Genomic DNA, 18,125 nt, shown 5'->3' with positions numbered 1-18,125 from the left:
AATGATCGATCATCAAGATCATTCTAATTGCTCTCAAAATCCATCAGTGACACCTAACAGTATATGGTAGCAACCCATCAGAACTGAAGATGAACCTCTTGGTGCAGCTACCTGTGTGATTGAGTTACTCTATCATGAGTCCCAACTGAATTAGGGTTAAGGTGAACTCGTCAAACCCAACATCAGTCATATGAATCAATCGATCGATCCGAGTCCGATGTGAAACCCCAATGGAAAACTCTTTTTCATTATTTCACTCTGCCATGGCCATGGGTTTAAGGACTCGATCTTTCGATCATCATAGGACAACTCCTCTCATCTACCGAGGTTGATAGATCCCATCTTGGTGCGATCTGGTTCCTACAATGAATATGCTACAGCCAACATACACCTCAGGGTTTCGAATGGCTAGGACACCGAGTTATAGTGTAGTCAAACTATAACACACTCAAGGTGAATTGTCGATGCATCTCAGGTAAAAGAACTAGACACACAACTACAGCATCGAGCTAGTCATCAACGAGAAGGTAGACTTCCTTATGACTGCTCAATATGGTCACGCTCAGTACTCTCATTCTCAATGAATACTTATACTCTCGCTTCGGTGTCTCCACATCATAGACTCAAGACACATCTATCCTAAGAAAGTGATCGTATACCAATCTTTCAGATCGATCACCATTCTCATGATGATCCTATGGTCAGAAGTTGTTTATGAGTTAGTTATGTAAATTCATGCCTTAAATTTTCAACTCTTGAAAATATGAATTGACATTCCTACTAACTCAAAAGATGTATCACAGACACAATGCACATAATGTGATAGAAGAATAACCCATTTATTGATTTATAGTCAAAATTACAAATTTGCCCTTAGATTTGTACTGGAATGTGTCAGTCAATCTGGCATCTAGGGCACACATCTAACAAACTCCCACTTGACCTAATGCTAATTGGCTACATATCTAAGTCCCATCTTCTCAAGGTTGGCTTTGATCTTTTGTTGGCCTAATGGCTTTGTCAGCGGGTCTGCCACATTGTCTGTGGAGTCGACTCTCTTAACCTCGACATAATCTTTTTCGAGGTAATCACAGATCAGATGGAATCGTCGCTCGATATGCTTGGACTTCTGGTGAGACCTTAGCTCCTTAGCTAGGGCTATGGAACCATTATTATCGCAATAAAGAGGGATGGCATTCGATGACATCACTCCAAGCTCTGTGGCAAACTTTTTGTACCAGAATGCCTCCTTCGCAGCTTTCGATGCAGCAATATACTCTACCTCCATGGTGGAATCAGCAATCACCATCTGCTTGAAACTCTTTCAGCTAATTACACCACCGTTGTAAATGAACAGACTCCCAGATGTCGACTTTCGAGCATCTATATCAGACATAAAGTCTGAGTCTGTATATCCCTGAATCTGGAGTTCTCCATTCTCAAAGATTAGAAACATATCCTTAGTCCTTCTCAAGTACTTAAGGATACATTTCACAGAAGTTCAATACTTTTTATCTTGATTCGATTGATATCTGCTTGTGACACTCACAGCATGGGCTATATCAGGTCATGTACATAGCATGGCATACATGAGGCTCCCTATTGCCGAAGTATAAGGGATTTTGCTCATACGTTCAATCTCCTCAGGAGTGCTAGGGCACATCTTCTTGGAGAGATGAATGCCATGTCTAAAAGGTACTAAACCTCTTTTAGAGTTTTCCATGCTAAACCTTTTTAATACCACCTCTATGTACATCTTCTATGAAAGTCCCAGCATCCTATTTGGTCTATCTCTATAGACCTTAATACCCAATATAAAGGATGCCACTCCTAAATCTTTCATAGAGAACTCCTTAGACAACCATACTTTGACTGAGGTCAACATGAGAATGTCATTCCCAATTAGGAGGATGTTATCTACGTACAATACGAGGAAGACAACTGCACTCCCACTGACCTTTCTGAACACACATGGTTCCTCTTCGTTCTTGATGAAACTAAATATTTTGATCACATCATTGAAATGAGTATTCCAGCTCCGAGATGCTTGCTTAAGTCCATAAATGGATCTTTACAGCTTGCAGACTTTGTGATCATTATCACTGGATGTGAAACCAAGTGGCTATTCCATATAGATATCTTTCTCAAGATGTCCATTTAAGAATGCCATTTTCACATCCATCTGCTATATTTCATAATCAAAATAGGCTGCAAAAGCAAGCAATGTGCGGATGGATTTTAGTATGGCTACGGGCGAGAAGATATCCTGATAGTCAATGCCTTCACGCTGACTATAACTTTTCGCTACGAGCCTAGCCTTGAATGTCTCTATATTCCCATCTGCACCTATCTTTCTCTTGAAGATCCATTTACACCCAATAGGTACAATACCATCAGGTGGATCTACCAAGGTCCAGACTTGGTTTGAGTGTGTCGAATCAATTTTTGATCACATTGCCTCTAACCATTTCTCGGAGTCGATATCTGATATTGCCTCATCATAGGTCTTGGGATCATCACCATGAGCCCCATTTCCTGTGAGAAATATTTTCTCTATATCCTCTTGTATGGTACCTAAGTACTTTTCAGGAGGACGAAAAACCTTAGTCGATCTACGAGGTGGAAGAGGTTGTGTTAGGACTAGTTCTAATTGATTTGGTTCCTTAGGTTCTTTAGCTCGTTGCTCTTGGGAGACATTCTCCTTGAGTTTAATTATTCTTCCGATGCCACCATCTTGAATAAACTATTTTTTAAAAAAAATAGTATTTCGACTCACAATCATATTGTGGTCTTCCAGAATATAAAAATAGTATCCTAATGACTCTTTAGGATATCCTATGAATCAAGCTCTAAAAGACTTGAACTCTAACTTGTCCGCTTGCTGTCTCTTGACATAAGCCAGACAACCCCAAATTCTGAGATGATTCAGACTTAGCTTCTTACCATGCCATTGTTGGGAATAGTGTCCCAAAGCCAATCGTCAGCCTGTTGATGGTTGTGCTCATTTTTATATATGTACATGAATTATGAATTAATAAAAATTATTTTGGTATTTTTCATCACAAAATATTTCATCTTCTAATGAACTCCTATGTTGTGGTGAAGTCCTTAGGACTATTTAGACTCGACAAAGGAGGATTTATCGTTTAGTCCATAAATCTATTCACGACCAAATGATACGTTGTTACTAAGGACGATAATGTTTATCAAACATAGGTTATTGTGTGCCATATAGGTTGGTTGTCCTCTTAACCAATGAGTGTGGAGATACTGGTATGGCATACAGGTGAGATGTAAGGGTACATCTGCACTGAACGTGACCGACTTCAGAGCTATTTCTGCTGTCAAGATTTGCTCAGATGGAATATGGGTATAAATATCCCTCCGACCTGAGACCGCCATGATGACTTGCAAGCAACTCACTACACTTAGGCACTAGACTACCTGAATTTCTAATTCAGTGATAGAAGGCTGCTGGGTGTAGTCAAGTACTTGACTTGTCAGTGCGTGTGTCAAGATGGGATTGACCACTCCAGTTTAGGAGCTGTGTACAGTCGTGTTTCAATTTAGCAAAATCTTGGCCAGGAAAGTCTTTGTGAGGAGTCATAGGACTGTTTGAGTTGAGCACGATTCGGATGATCTAATTAGGGTTGACAGTTTAACTCTGAGTCATCCGAAACACAGAGGTCAAAAGGATGAATTATACAGTAACCATATTCACGTAGGTTCTGAGTGTTGCAATTACGACCATTCAACCTATCCAGTCATCGGGTACCATTGCTAGATGGTCACTTCGATTAGTACAGGAATTGGTTCCTATGCTACCGACTTAGGTTCGAACCTGTGGGATCACACACATTAGAGGTTCCTATCTGATCTGATAGCTGGTGAAGAGTTCTTCATGTCTGAGATTCTATGATCGAGAATTAGGATTCTTTGATCACGAATTCTACACATTTTGGGTACCAGGGTCAAGAGTCCCACTAGTTTAGGACTCTTCGATCAGGGTTATATATCGATGAATTCTGATGCCCGATTACCGATTGGATTTGGACTCAATATTTATGAGATATTTAATTAATAATTTGATCACTAATTAACTCAATTTGATTGAGTAATTAATTTTGGATCAAGTCCAATTGAATTGGATTCAGTTGGGTTTGACCCAATTAGGTTAAGAGTTGACCTAATCGTCGAGATGGTTTGGTCCCTGATATGATCAGGGGTTGAGCTTAATCAATTTTTGATTTGATTAAGATTTTAATGAGTCTAATTAAGCCTAATTAAATTGAGTTTAAATTAGTCTAATTGGGCCTAAATTATTTGGTTCAATTAGGTTGGTTTAAATAATGAAACCACTTTGACCCATTCTCCCTATGCCACCTCACTTCCACTGCACCCATTTGAATTCACAAGAAGGAAGTTCTCATGAATTTTTTCTCACACAAAGCCCTCCTCACACCCTACTTTAATGTGCCATATGAGTGGATAAGGATGATTGGTTGGCCATTCAAATTCAAAACAAAGTTTGAATTTGAATGAGCAACCAATCTTAGTGCCTTGACCTTATCCTCTTTTAATGCCCCATTTATTACATGAGAAAATGTTTCTCATAAAATCACTCTCTCACAAATTAAGCCATGCCCTCCTCTTCTCACACCCTTAGTGGATAGGGATAAATTAGTTTCCATTTGAATTCAAAATTTGATTTGAATTCAAATGTGCAATTACTCATCTTTATCCTCTCATGTGGATTAGATGTTTGATATTATTTTAAAAGGTGGAGAAGAGTGGGGCATGTGCAAGAAAAATTTTGAAGAGAAAATCTGAGCGTGAGGAATCCTTGTGTGCAAGGTGAAGGTCAATATCCTTTCGAGAGAAAAAGAAAGAAAAGAAAGAAAAAGTGTGCGCAGGATTTCAGTGAGTTGTTCAGGGTTTCAGCCTGGAGTTCGAGAAGTGAGAAGGCGAGCTACGAGTGTCGTGAGCCCATAAAATTTTAGAGAGATCTTCAACATCCTCTCAAGCATGTCTGTTGATGATCCAGAGCATCCAAAAAATTGGCAGACATCGATTGAAGGAGTTCGATCAGCATTGGCCGTCGAAAGGGCTCTACAACGAGCTAGCACTCGTGAGGAGTCGATCAGATCGAGAGCTTCATGTGGATGATCCGTAGAGGCCAGACATACTGTGTAGCTGTATCGTGATGATCAGACTCTCTCGATGTTGATCAGATTACGAAAATGTACTACCCGCACAAAGGTATTATGTTTTGAACATATTACAGTAAAGTATTTACTGTTCAAATTCGAATTTCAAATTTAAATGCATGCATGCTATATATCATATTTAGATCCTAGTGTAGGGTAAATTCTTATTAATTAATTAGATTAATTAATAATTTCTATTGTAAAATAGTGATTTTGAAAAGCTTTAAAATTACCATTTTACCCCTGCACTATTTTTCCCCACAAATGGTATCAGAGCGGGTTCTTAGATATGATATATATATTTGCATGCATAGATTAAGTTGTAATCTAAAAGTTTAAATTTAAAATTTAAAATTTAAAATTTAAAATTTGAATTTTGAAAGTTGTTCGAAATTCAAAATTCAAAAATTTAAAATTTAAAATTCAAAATTTGAATTTTAAAATTTGAAATTCAAAATTCAAAATTCAAAATTTTGAAATTCAAAATTTGAAATTTGGTTGAAATTTGAAATTTGAAATTTAAAATTTGAAATTTGAAATTCAAAATTTGAAATTCAAAATTTTGAAATTTGAAATTTGAAATTTGTTTGAAATTTGAAATTCAAAATTTAAAATTTAAAATTTGAAATTTAAAATTTAAATTTTAAAATTGGTATATTTAGATATACTTGATCCAAGTAGCAAGTAATCGAATTGGGTTGGTTGCCATGGCCATCCGGTCTTAGGAGAAAAGTAAGGTTTAAAGACCCTGTCTTCCCATTCGATGGGGTCTCCTATGGTGGTAGGGGTGCCGATGCAATTCTATCCCATGCAGATGAAGTAGCGAAAAGAATATTCATGATTTATTTTGATTAAGTTATTTTTTGTTATGTAATTAGCAATAGGATTGCTATTTATGAAATGTGCCGATCTATTTGTGAAATGAGTCAACATATTTGGTGAACAGAAAATAAAACCTTTCAAATTTGAAAATTATTTTCAAAATGCCAAACCCTGACCTATCAGCCCAAATACTTAATTAAAAGAATTAAGTATTGTCTAGTAGGTCTAGAATTGTGAATTAAGACCTAAGACAATTGCATAAACTTGTGGGTCAATGGATTAGATGGATTAGGTCCATAATTGGGTTAGACCTAAGGTTAGCTTAAAGAAATAGACTAAATTAGAGTAATTGGTCAAATCTAATCAAAAGTTGAATTAGATTAGGTCAAAGATACTCTAGACTCAACTCCAATAATTATAGTTGAATGGGTCTATGTCTTTAACTAGACCAAGATGGACTTAATTCATGACTATGCGGTGGAACCCTATTTACTAAGTTGATCAAATTAAAACTAATGAACCGGTTGGTGTCTAAGGTAAGTTTGGCAGTTTGACCAGTGATTTTTAAGTGGGAGCTACTCGCAGTGATTAGATCTCTGATGAGTTAATGGCTTATCTCCACCACTGATCTCACTTACCTGGCCAACCTGATGAATTAGGTTTTGATTAGATCACTTGGTGATTAGGGCTCACCCATGTCATTAGGTAAATCAGTTTGACTGATTTAGGTGCTCCTAATGCCAACTTTAATTAAATCTTTTTTAATCTGACTTGGTGAAGTCAGTGGAAGGATTGAAATTGATTGGATATTTTTTTCTCATCTATCCTTTAATAAAATCCTCAAAAATTATTAGGTCCCTGAAAATGATTAGGTTATATTGATAACTAAGTCATAGCCTCCCATTAAGTGAGTGATAATGAGTCCATTAGTTTAATAATCATTGGAGGCCCGAAGGCCTGGTGCTTATTGACTAATGGAATTATCATTCATAGTATGATAATTTAGTTTGAGTCTTTCTGATGGTGGTTAGATTGGCCGACCAAAGTCGGGCTTGATCATTTATTGATCCGATTCACCAAATCAAATCATGTTAATGGTTGGACCTAACCAGATTTTTTCAGTGGAGGCCAAAGCCTACTGATTAGGTTCTGGGGCAAAATTAATTACTAGAAGTTGTTTAGAGAAACAACTGGTTATGAACCTACCCATAGATGCACATGGGTTGACCAACCAAAGTTGGGCTCGTGTGTAGTCTGTGAGGATTCTAGTACCCACTAAGGAATTAAAGTAATTCTTCGAATTGGAGGTTGAGGCTACCAATTTATAAAAATACTGGGAGAAACTTTAGACTAAAGTCCAAGTCTTTAGTACTAATAATTTATGTACTAATATAGGTCTGATTTTCCTTTATGCAGCTATGGCCACTACGCTTTCGCTCCGATCATTATTAGATAATGACAAGCTCATGAGACCTAATTTCGATAGCTGGTATCAAAAATTAAAAATCATCCTTGAGCATGAGCAAATCTTTTTTGTAGTAACGGATCCGGCACTTGAGGAGCCAGCCCTAAATGCTAGAGAGAAGGTTCGAGACACTTACCATAAGTGGCTCAATGATCGCACCACCATCCGGTGCATAATGCTAGTGGCAATGAATGATGAGTTCAGCCGCAGGTTCGAGAACGCCCAGCCACAGGAGATGCTTCAAATGTTGAACGACTCTTTTAGCATGCCTGACGACGTTGAAAGGCACAAAACTAGTTGTCCCATTTTCAATGCTCGGATGAGGGATGGAGCCTCAGTCACTGATCATGTACTGTACATGATCGAAATGATTGAGCACCTAAGTAAACTGGGTTTTTCCCTGCACGAGCAACTTGGTAAGGATGCGATCCTTAATTCTCTGCCCAAGTCCTTGCTTCCCTTCCTTACTCATTTTCGAATGACAAAGCCTGCAGTGAACAACCACGGCTTGTTGGGGTTGCTGCAGAACTTTGAGAAGGACCACCAGCTCCATAAGGAGTCGGTGAATGTTGTGGGAGGGTCTTCTTCTGATCGTCGGCCCTTTAAGAAAGGGAAGAAGAATAAGAAGAAGAAGAATAAGAATGTGCAGCTGCATGCTGGGACGTCTGTACAGGGTCAGACCAAGAAGCGCAAGCCCGACTAGAGCCAGGCGGAGTGCTTCTTTTGCAAGAAGCAGGGGCACTGGAAGAGGAACTGTCCTCTATACATTGCCTCGCTAGACCCGAACAGGCCAAAGAAGAAGCAAGGTACTTATATGATAACACCTTGCAACTTTTTCATTTGTGATACTACCGCCTGGGTATTGGATATCGAAAGCCCTTATCATATTTACAATTCGATGCAGGGTCTGCAGGTCAGTAGAAGATTTGATGAAGGCGAGAGGTTCCTGAATGTTGGAGATGGAAGCAAAGTTCCAGTTTTAGCATTAGGAATCATGAACCTTGTAATCAATTCTCGAAAAGTAATTCTAAGTGAATGTCCAAGCTTTTTATTAAATATTATTTCTGTAGGCCTTTTGGCCATGTACGGTTACAATTTTTAATAAAAAAAATATTTGCAATATCAGTTTGAATGGTGTTACAATGTTTGTTGGACAACTTAATAATAGAATTTACTTTCTATCACAACCTGTTAATATGGTTCAAACCTCCGGTAAACACCCTAGAATAGATAATATGTCAGAAGTCTACCTTTGGCACTGTAGGCTAGGTCATATCAATAAGAACAGGATAAACAGGTTGGCTCAAGAAGAAATTCTTGAAGTAGGTGATTGTGAATCACTTCCAACCTGTGAGTCCTATCTTCTTGGTAAAATGACCAAGTCACCTTTTACTGGAAAAGATGAGCGAGCCAGTGAACTCTTGGGTCTGGTACATTCTGATGTATGTGGACCCATGAGCTCAAGTTCAAGAGGTGGATATTTCTACTTCATAACCTTCACAGACGACCTATCAAGGTATGGGTATGTCTTTTTAATGAAGCATAAGTCAGAGTCGTTTGAAATGTTCAAACTATTTCGAAATGAGGTAGAAAAATAAATTGGAAAGTGTATTAAAACTCTTCGATCTGATCGAGGAGGTGAATACTTTTTCAATGAGTTTCTGACATATCTTGAGGAGAATGAGATTCTCTCTCAATGGACTCCTCCTGGAACACCACAGCATAATGGTGTATCTGAAAGAAGGAATCGGATCTTGTTAGATAGGGTTTGCTGGTTTGCCGATCTCCCTCCGGGGATATGCGCTCGAATCGGCTTGTTACCTTCTAAATAGAGTTCTAAGTAAGTCTGTAACCAAAATGCCATATGAGATATGGATAGGACGTAAGCCAGTACTCTCGCACCTTAGGGTTTAGGGGTATCTGGCTTATGTTAAACGTTTAATTACGGACAAGCTAAGATCTAGGTCTGACAAGTGTAATTTTATAGGATACCCAAAAGAAACCAAAGGGTATTATTTCTACCTGGATGATGAGCAAAAGGTGTTTGTCAGCCTTAAGGCAATCTTTTTGGAAAAAGAGTTCCTTGGTGAAGGGACTATTGCCTCTAAGGTCGAACTTGACGAAGTTTGACAGGTGAAAAAACCGACACAAATTGCTGAACCTGAATCAGATTTGATTAGATCAGATCTGGAGCCCATTGTTCAAGCACCCATAAGGCGATCTGGTAGAGTACCACGTCAATCGGACAGATACTATGGTTTCTTGGTTCGAGATGACGATCCTATCAAACTTGATGAAAATGATGAGGATCCGATCACCTACATGGATGCAATGCAGAGATCCGACTCTGAGAAATAGCTAGAGGCCATGAAATTCAAAATAGAGTCCATGAAGGTCAATGATGTGTGGACATTGGTTGACCCACCCGAAGGAGTAAAATCCATAGGGTGTAAGTGGGTCTTCAAGAGGAAGAGGGGCACAGACGGAAAGGTGAAAACCTACAAAGCCCATCTGGTTGCCAAGGGATATCATCAACATTATGGTATAGACTATGACGAGATGTTTTCTCCTATGGCAATGCTCAAATCCATTCGGATTATGCTTGCGATAGCTGCCTATCTGGACTATGAAATCTGGCAGATAGATGTGAAGATAGCTTTCCTAAACGGAAAGCTAGACGAAGAGGTGTATATGATACAACCTGAAGGATTCACATCCACAGATGAGTCTAAGGTGTGCAGACTACAGAGGTCTATTTATGGACTTAAGTAGGCATCCCAGAGTTGGAACATACGTTTTGATAGGACGATCAAGACGTATGGCTTCGTTAAGAATGGAGAAGAGCCCTACATTTATAAGTGGGCTAATGGTCCAGTAGTGGTATTTCTTGTATTGTATGTGGATGATATTCTCTTAATCAAAAATGATGTCCCTGCATTACAGGGAATAAAGATTTGGCTGTCGTCACAGTTCTCCATGAAGGATTTGGGAGAAGCTTCCTACATCCTAGGGATGAGGATCTATAGGAAAAGATCTAAAAGGTTGCTTGGTTTATCTCAGTCTACATACATAGATACTATGCTGAAAAGGTTCAGCATGGAGAATTCCAAGAAAGGCTATCTACCGATAGGCCATGGAATTTTTCTCTCGAAGAGGGATTGTCTGACAACACCTCAAGAGAGAGAGCATATGGGTAGGATTTCATATGCTTCAGTAGTGGGATCTATCATGTACGCCATGACATGTACACGACCAGATGTGGCATACTCACTAGGGGTAGTGAGTAGATACCAATCTCATCCAGGGGAGAATCACTGGAAGGTTGTTAAAACCATCCTGAAGTATTTAAGAAATACTAAAGACCAATGGCTTGTTTATGGTGAATCGGACTTGAGACTTATAGGGTTTACAGACTCTAGTTTTCAGTCTGATCACGATGGCAGCAAAAGTATGTCGGGATTTATTTTTATCCTTAATGGTGGGGCTATCTGCTGGAAAAGTTCCAAGCAACACCAGTGGCTGATTCAGTTTGCGAGGTAGAATATGTCACTGCATCAGATGCTGCCAAAGAAGCGGTGTGACTGAGAAAATTCATCACCGAGCTCGGAGTAGTACCCTCCCTTGTTGGTCCAGTTCTGCTCTACTATGATAGCTCTGGAGCCATTGCTCAGGTGAAGGAACCCAAGGCACACCAGCGGACGAAGCATATTCTGCGCCGCTACCATCTCATCCGAGAAATTATGGATCGAGGTGATGTCAACCTTCAGAAGATCGATGGAAAGGAGAATCTGGCCGACCCATTCACTAAAGCCATTGCGGTGAAGGAGTTCGACGACTACAAGTCGAAGATGGGTATTAGATACCGATTGGATTTAGGCCAAGTGGGAGATTGTTGGGAATGGTGTCCCAAAGTCAATCATCAGCCTGTTGATGGTTGTGCTCATTTTTGTATATGTACATAAATTATGAATTAATAAAATTTATTTTAGCATTTTTCATCACAAAATGTTTCATCTTCTAATGAACTCCTATGTTGTGGTGAAGTCCTTAGGACTATTTAGACTCGACAAAGGAGGATTTTGTTATGATCCAGGTGGTGTGCCCAAGGCCTAGGGGATCAAGGCTAAGGCCAAGGTCCATCATTCATGAGGGCTTCATGGAGGCTCTAGGACTAGTTGGGCCCTAGGTTGAAAGGCTGTGGGCCTTTCGGGTACTTGAGGTCTAGATTATGTGGGCCTCAAGGGACCAACTCTTTATGGGCCAGGTCTGGGCCTAGGATAGGTGAGATTAGGTCAAGTCATGGGTGTACATGAGCTTGGATTAACCTAATCTCCCATAGAGTTGGTCAAGGGAGTTTTGGGTTTGGGTCACTTGACCCGGTGTTTATATATACATATACTGTGTATAGGTTGGATTAAGCCAAGAAAATAGATAACTCTTTCTCCCAAGTCTCTCTCTCTCTTCTCTCTCTCTCTCTCCAGCAATCTTTCATGCACCAGGAGCAAGAAACCCTAGGGTTTCTTGCCGCCAGTCCATAAAAGGAAAGAAAGGAAGGGAGGCGCTAGCCCCTTCCCTCTTGCAGCCGCCTACCAGATCTGCTCTCCCTCTCTTGCAAGTGCCCAAACACTAGGTCCAGGACCTAGAATCTCTTGAGAAGAGGTTGGTACAAGTCTATCTCAGATCTGGAGTTGATCTGAGGTCGTTTGAGGCACGGATGAGATCTCCATCAACAGATCTACAAAAAGGCTACAGTAGGACAGATCTATGAGGTCTTTCTCTATCTATCTTCTTTTCCATCTAGAATATCCCGATTCAAGATCTACAAATTGGAGGACCTTGGTCTAGGTCTGATCTAGTTGGGTACTAGATCTTGGATTTTTTAGAGGTGGTTTTAAAGGCATTCTTCATCTGGAACGAAAGGCTGATGAAGAAAACAGCAACTAGGCTAATTTCGTCAAGGGCCTTGGATCATGTCCAGAAGTCTCCAGATCTATTCGTTGCTTATTCTGCTGCACCAAAGGTCTATGGGAGGAGCCAGGATCATACTCCAATAGTTGATATCAAAGCTACGATGGTGAGAAAGCGGTTTCAAGTGCGAGAAGTTGAAGATCCCAAGTGCTGAAAATTTTTAGCAAGGTACCATCAAGGTATATTCTACACTTCTTGAATTTATATTGCTTGTTTGGCTTGGATCCAATCATGGGAAGCAATATGAAGGTCGAGTTTGAGAAGTTTGATGGCAAGAGAAATTTTTCTATGTGGAAAATCTGGGTGGAGGATCTTCTGGTGCAAGCAGATCTGGATCAGGCTTTGGATGAGAAGCCTGAGGGAATGACAGATAGACAGTGGGCATCGTTGGAGAAGAAAGCATGCTCGGTGATCAGAGGATGTTTGGCGGATGCAACGTTGTATTCGATGCTGGAAGAAAAGACCCTGAAGGGCCTTTTGTCGAAGTTGCACACCATGTACATGGGGAAGAATATGTGCAACAAGCTGATGCTGAAGAAGAGGTTGTACAGTCTTCGGATGTAGGAGGGATCTGATGTGATTGGCCACATTCAGAGGTTCGACCAGTTGTGCACGGAGTTGGTGAATATCGGGGTGAAGCTGGATGAGGAAGACAAGTCTCTATTGCTTCTATGTTCGCTGCCCGGATCATATGATTCTTTGGTGACTACACTGCTCTACGGCAAGGAGACTCTGGAGTATGAGGACATGGTCTCGGTGCTGAGGTCGAATGAGTAGAGGGAAAAGTTGACCAGAGATCAGGCTCCCCAAGAGGATTTGGCAGTAGGGGAGAGGATAGGTAGAGGCAGAGGTAGAAGCAAGTCCAGGGGGCGGTCCAAGTCCAGGAAGGGAAAGAAAGAGGTGAAATGCTTCAAGCGCAACGAGTTCGGGCACTTCAAGCGAGAATGTCCACTATAGAAGAGCAAGAAGAGAGAAAGAAGTGGCATAGAATCAGTGAGTACAGTTGCTGGGCAGCAGGTGGAGGATGATCTACTTATGGTATCAGATGGTCACAAGCATTACACAGAGGAGTGGACACTAGACTCTGCGTGCTCACATCACTACACACCACACAGGTCTTGATTTGCGACATACACCAAGACAGATGAGGGATCTGTGACTCTAGGCGACAATCATCCTTGCAAGGTGGCTGGGATAGGGACAGTCAAGGTGAGGATGTTTGATGGGATTGTGAGGATATTGACAAATGTAAAGCACATCCCGGAGCTGGAAAAGAATCCGGTGTCACTAGGCTATTTGGAGCGCAGTGGATACAGCTTCAGCAAAAGGGCTAGAAGCGGAGTACTGAACATCTCCAATGGAGCTATGGTAGTGATGAGAGGCAGGAGGTTAGACAATAACCTCTATCGTATGGAGAGATCTATGGTGATCGGAGAGACTGATGTAGCTGCAGCACAGGACCAAGAGGGGGCTTACAGGATGTGGCACTACCGCCTAGGCCACATGGGTGACAGGGGGCTGAGGGAGTTGAGCAGGAGAGGACTCATCTCTGATCTGGAGGATGGTGCTACAGGGGAGATCTGTGAGCCTTGCCAGATGGGAAAGCAGAGGAGAGTTTAGTTCAACATCAGTACAGCCCGCAGTGTAGCCCTTCTGGAGTTAGTACACACAGATGTGTGAGGACCAGCCCTAGTTTTAGCCAGGAATGGGGCCAGATACTTCATGACCCTGATTGATGATTTCTCAAGGAAACTCTGGATTTACTTCATCAGAGAGAAGTCAGAGATCTTCACCAAGTTCAAGATCTGGAAAGCTGAGGTGGAGAAGGAGCAAGGGAGGAGTGTGAAGTGTTTGAGATCAGATAATGACGGGGAGTACACCAGCAGAGAGTTCCAGAACTACTATGAGGAGTGTGGGATCAGGAGACACTTCTCAGTTAGAGAGACTCCACAGCAGAATGGGGTGGCTGAGATGATGAACAGAATACTTTTGGAAAAGGCACGGTGCATGAGGCTGCAGGCATGGCTTCCAAAGGCATTCTGGGTTGACACAGTTGACACGGCCGATTACTTGGTCAATCGGTTACCTCACACAAGGTTGAATGGCAGGCTTCCAGAGGAGGTGTGGTTTGGGAGGACAGTTAGGCTGGGCCATCTACGGGTATTTGGGTGCATGGCCTATGTGCACATTGGAGCTGGTGAGCGGAGCAAGCTAGATGCCAGATCATGCAAGGCGGTGTTTCTAGGTTATCCGTGAGGAGTCAAGGGATACAGACTGTGGGATCCCTTGGAAAAGAAGGTCATCATTAGTCGGAATGTGACTTTTGATGAGGAGTCAGTCCTACGGAGGCGAGCAGGCATGGAGGAGCAGTAAGAGCAGGAGGAGGTCCAGCAGGGTGCTGCTGGATAGCTTGCCTCTTTGATTTTGCCTCTTGCAGGTACTACGAGAGGACATGACATTTAGGTGGAGAACCTACCTAAGGTGTCTCCATAGGTGGAGAGGACTAGGATGGATGATCGAGGCAGAGAGGTCCAGCAGGAGCGAGCTGGACTGAGGACTGATATCGGTGTTGCCCTACACAAGCCCAAGAGGATCATCAAGCAACCGGACCGATATGGCTTCGAGGAGATGCTGTCATATGCCCTGGTGATAGCGAATGGAGACCCATATACATATCAGGAGGCTACTGAGAGCCAGAACAAAGAACGATGGATCCAGGCGATGTCCGAGGAGATGCATTCTCTCCACCAGAACCAGACGTGGCGATTGGTGCAGTCGCCACAGGGGAAGAGGCCCATTGGCTGCAAATGGGTCTACAGCCGAAAGGACAGAGTGGAGCTGGTTGAGGCCTTGGGACACCAAGGTGGAGATTGTTATGATCCAGGTGGTGTGCCCAAGGCCCAGGGGACCAAGGCTAAGGCCAAGGTCCGTCATTCATGAGGGCTTCATGGAGGCTCTAGGGCTAGTTGGGCCCTAGGTTGAAAGGCTGTGGGCCTTTCGGGTACTTGAGGTCTAGGTTATGTGGGCCTCAAGGGACCAACTCTTTATGGGCCAGGTCTGAGCCCAGGATAGATGAGATTAGGTCGAGTCATGGGTGTACATGGGCTTGGGTTAACCTAATCTCCTATAGAGTTGGTCAAGGGAGTTTTGGGTTTGGGTCACTTGACCCAGTGTTTATATATACATGTACTGTGTATAGGTTGGATTAAGCTAAGAAAATAGACAACTCTTTCTCCCAAGTCTCTCTCTCTCTTCTCCCTCTCTCTCTCCAGCAATCTTCTATGCACCAGGAGCAAGAAACCCTAGGGTTTCTTGCCGCCAGTCCATAAAAGGAAAGAAAGGAAGGGAGGTGCTAGCCCCTTCCCCCTTGCAGCCGCCTACCAGATCTGCTCTCCCTCTCTTGCAGGCACCCAGACACTAGGTCTAGGACCTGAAATCTCTTGAGAAGAGGTTGGTACAAGTCTCTCTCAGATCTGGAGTTGATCTGAGGTCGTTTGAGGTGCGGGTGAGATCTCCATCAACAGATCTACAAAAAGGCTGCAGCAGGATAGATCTGCGAGGTCTGTCTCCATCTATCTTCTTCCCCATCTAGAATACCCCGATTTGAGATCTATAAATTGGAAGACCTCAGTCCTGGTCTGATCTGATTGGGTACTAGATCTTGGATTTTTTAGAGGTGGTTTCAAAGGCATTCTTCATCTGGAACGAACGGCTGACGAAGAAAACAGCAACTATGCTGATTTCGTCAAGGGCCTTGGATCGTGTCCAGAAGTCTCCAAATCTATTCATTGCTAGTTCCGTTGCACCAAAGGTCCATGGGAGGAGCCAGGATCATGCTCCAATAGATTTATCATTTAGTCCTTAAATCTATTCACGATCAAATGATACGTTGTTACCAAGGATGACAACGTTTATCAAGCATAGGTCGTTGTGTGCCATATAGGTTGGTTGTCCTCTAAACCAATAAGTGTGGAGACACTGGTATGGCATACAGGTGAGATATAAGGGTACATCTACATTGAACGTGACTGATTTTGGAGCTATTTCTACTATCAAGATTTGCTCTGATGGAATATGGGTATAAATATCCCTCCGATCTGAGACCGCCACGGTGACTTGCAAGCAACTCACTGCACTTAGGCACTGGACTATCTGAATTTCTAATTCAGTGATGGAAGGCTGCTGGATGTAGTCAAGTACTTGACTTGTCGGTGTGTGTGTCAAGATGGGATTGACCACTCTAGTTTAGGAGCTGTGTACAGTCGTGTTTCAATTTAGCATAACCTTGGCCAGAGTTGTCTTTGTGAGGAGTCATAGGACTGTTTGAGTTGAGCACGATTCGGATGATCTAATCAGGGTTGACAGTTTAACCCTGAGTCATCTTAAATACAGAGGTCAAAAGGATGAATTATACAGTAACCATATTCACGTAGGTTCTGAGTATTGTGATTACGACCATTCGACTTATCCGATCATCGGGTACCATTGCTAGATGGTCATTTCGATTAGTACAGAAATTGGTTCCTGTGCTACCGACTTAGGTTCGAACCTGTGGGGTCACACACATTAGAGGTTCCTATCTGATCTGATAGTTGGTGAAGAGTTCTTCATATTTGGGATTCTGTGATCGAGAATCAGGATTCTCTGATCACGAATTCCATACATTTTGGGTACCGAGGTCAAGAGTCCCACTGGTTTTGGACTCTTCGATCAGGGTTACATATCGATGAATTCTGATGCCCGATTACCCATCGAATTTGGACTCAATATTTATAAGAGATTTAATTAGTGATTTGATCATTAATTATCTCAATTTGATTGAATAATTAATTTTGGATCAAGTCCAATTGAATTGGATTCAATTGGGTTTGACCCGATTAGGTTAAGAGTTGACCTAATTGTCGAGATGGTTTGGTCCCTGATATGATCAGGGGTTGGGCTTAATCAATTCCTGATTTGATTAAGATTTTATTGAGCTTAATTAAACCTAATTAAGTTGGGTTTAAATTAGTCTAATTGAGCCTAACTTATTTGGTTCAATTAGGTTGGTTTAAATAATGAAACCACCTTGACCCATTCTTCCTGCGTCACCTCACTTCCACTGCGTCCATTTGAATTCACGAGAAAGAAGTTCTCATAAATTTTTCCTCACACAAAGCCCTCCTCATGCCCTACTTTAGTGCACCATATGAGTGGATAAGGATGATTGGTTGGCCATTCAAATTCAAAACAAAGTTTGAATTTAAATAAGCAACCAATCTTAGTGCCTTGACCTTATCCTCTTTTAACGCCCCATTTATTACACGAGAAAATATTTCTCATGAAATCACTCATGCACAAATTAAGCCATGCCCTCCTCTTCTCATGCCCTTAGTGGATAGGGATAAATTGGTTTCCATTTGAATTCAAAATTTGATTTGAATTCAAATGTGCAATTACTCATCTTTATCCTCTCACGTGGATTAGATGTTTGACGTTGTTTTAAAAGGCGGAGAAGAGTGGGGTGTGTACAAGAAAAATTTTGGAGAGAAAATCTAGGCGTGAGGAATCCTTGTGTGCAAGGTGAAGGTCAATATCCTTCCGAGAGAAAAAGAAAGAAAAGAAAGAAAAAGTGTGTGCAGGATTTCAGTGAGTTCTTCAGGATTTCAGCCTGGAGTTCGGAA

This window comes from Elaeis guineensis, chromosome 12 (genome assembly GCF_000442705.2).
Source record: "Elaeis guineensis isolate ETL-2024a chromosome 12, EG11, whole genome shotgun sequence".
NCBI classification, from domain to species: Eukaryota; Viridiplantae; Streptophyta; class Magnoliopsida; order Arecales; family Arecaceae; genus Elaeis; species Elaeis guineensis.
The sequence above is the reverse complement of the archived record's forward strand: the minus strand, read 5'-3'. Positions refer to the sequence as shown.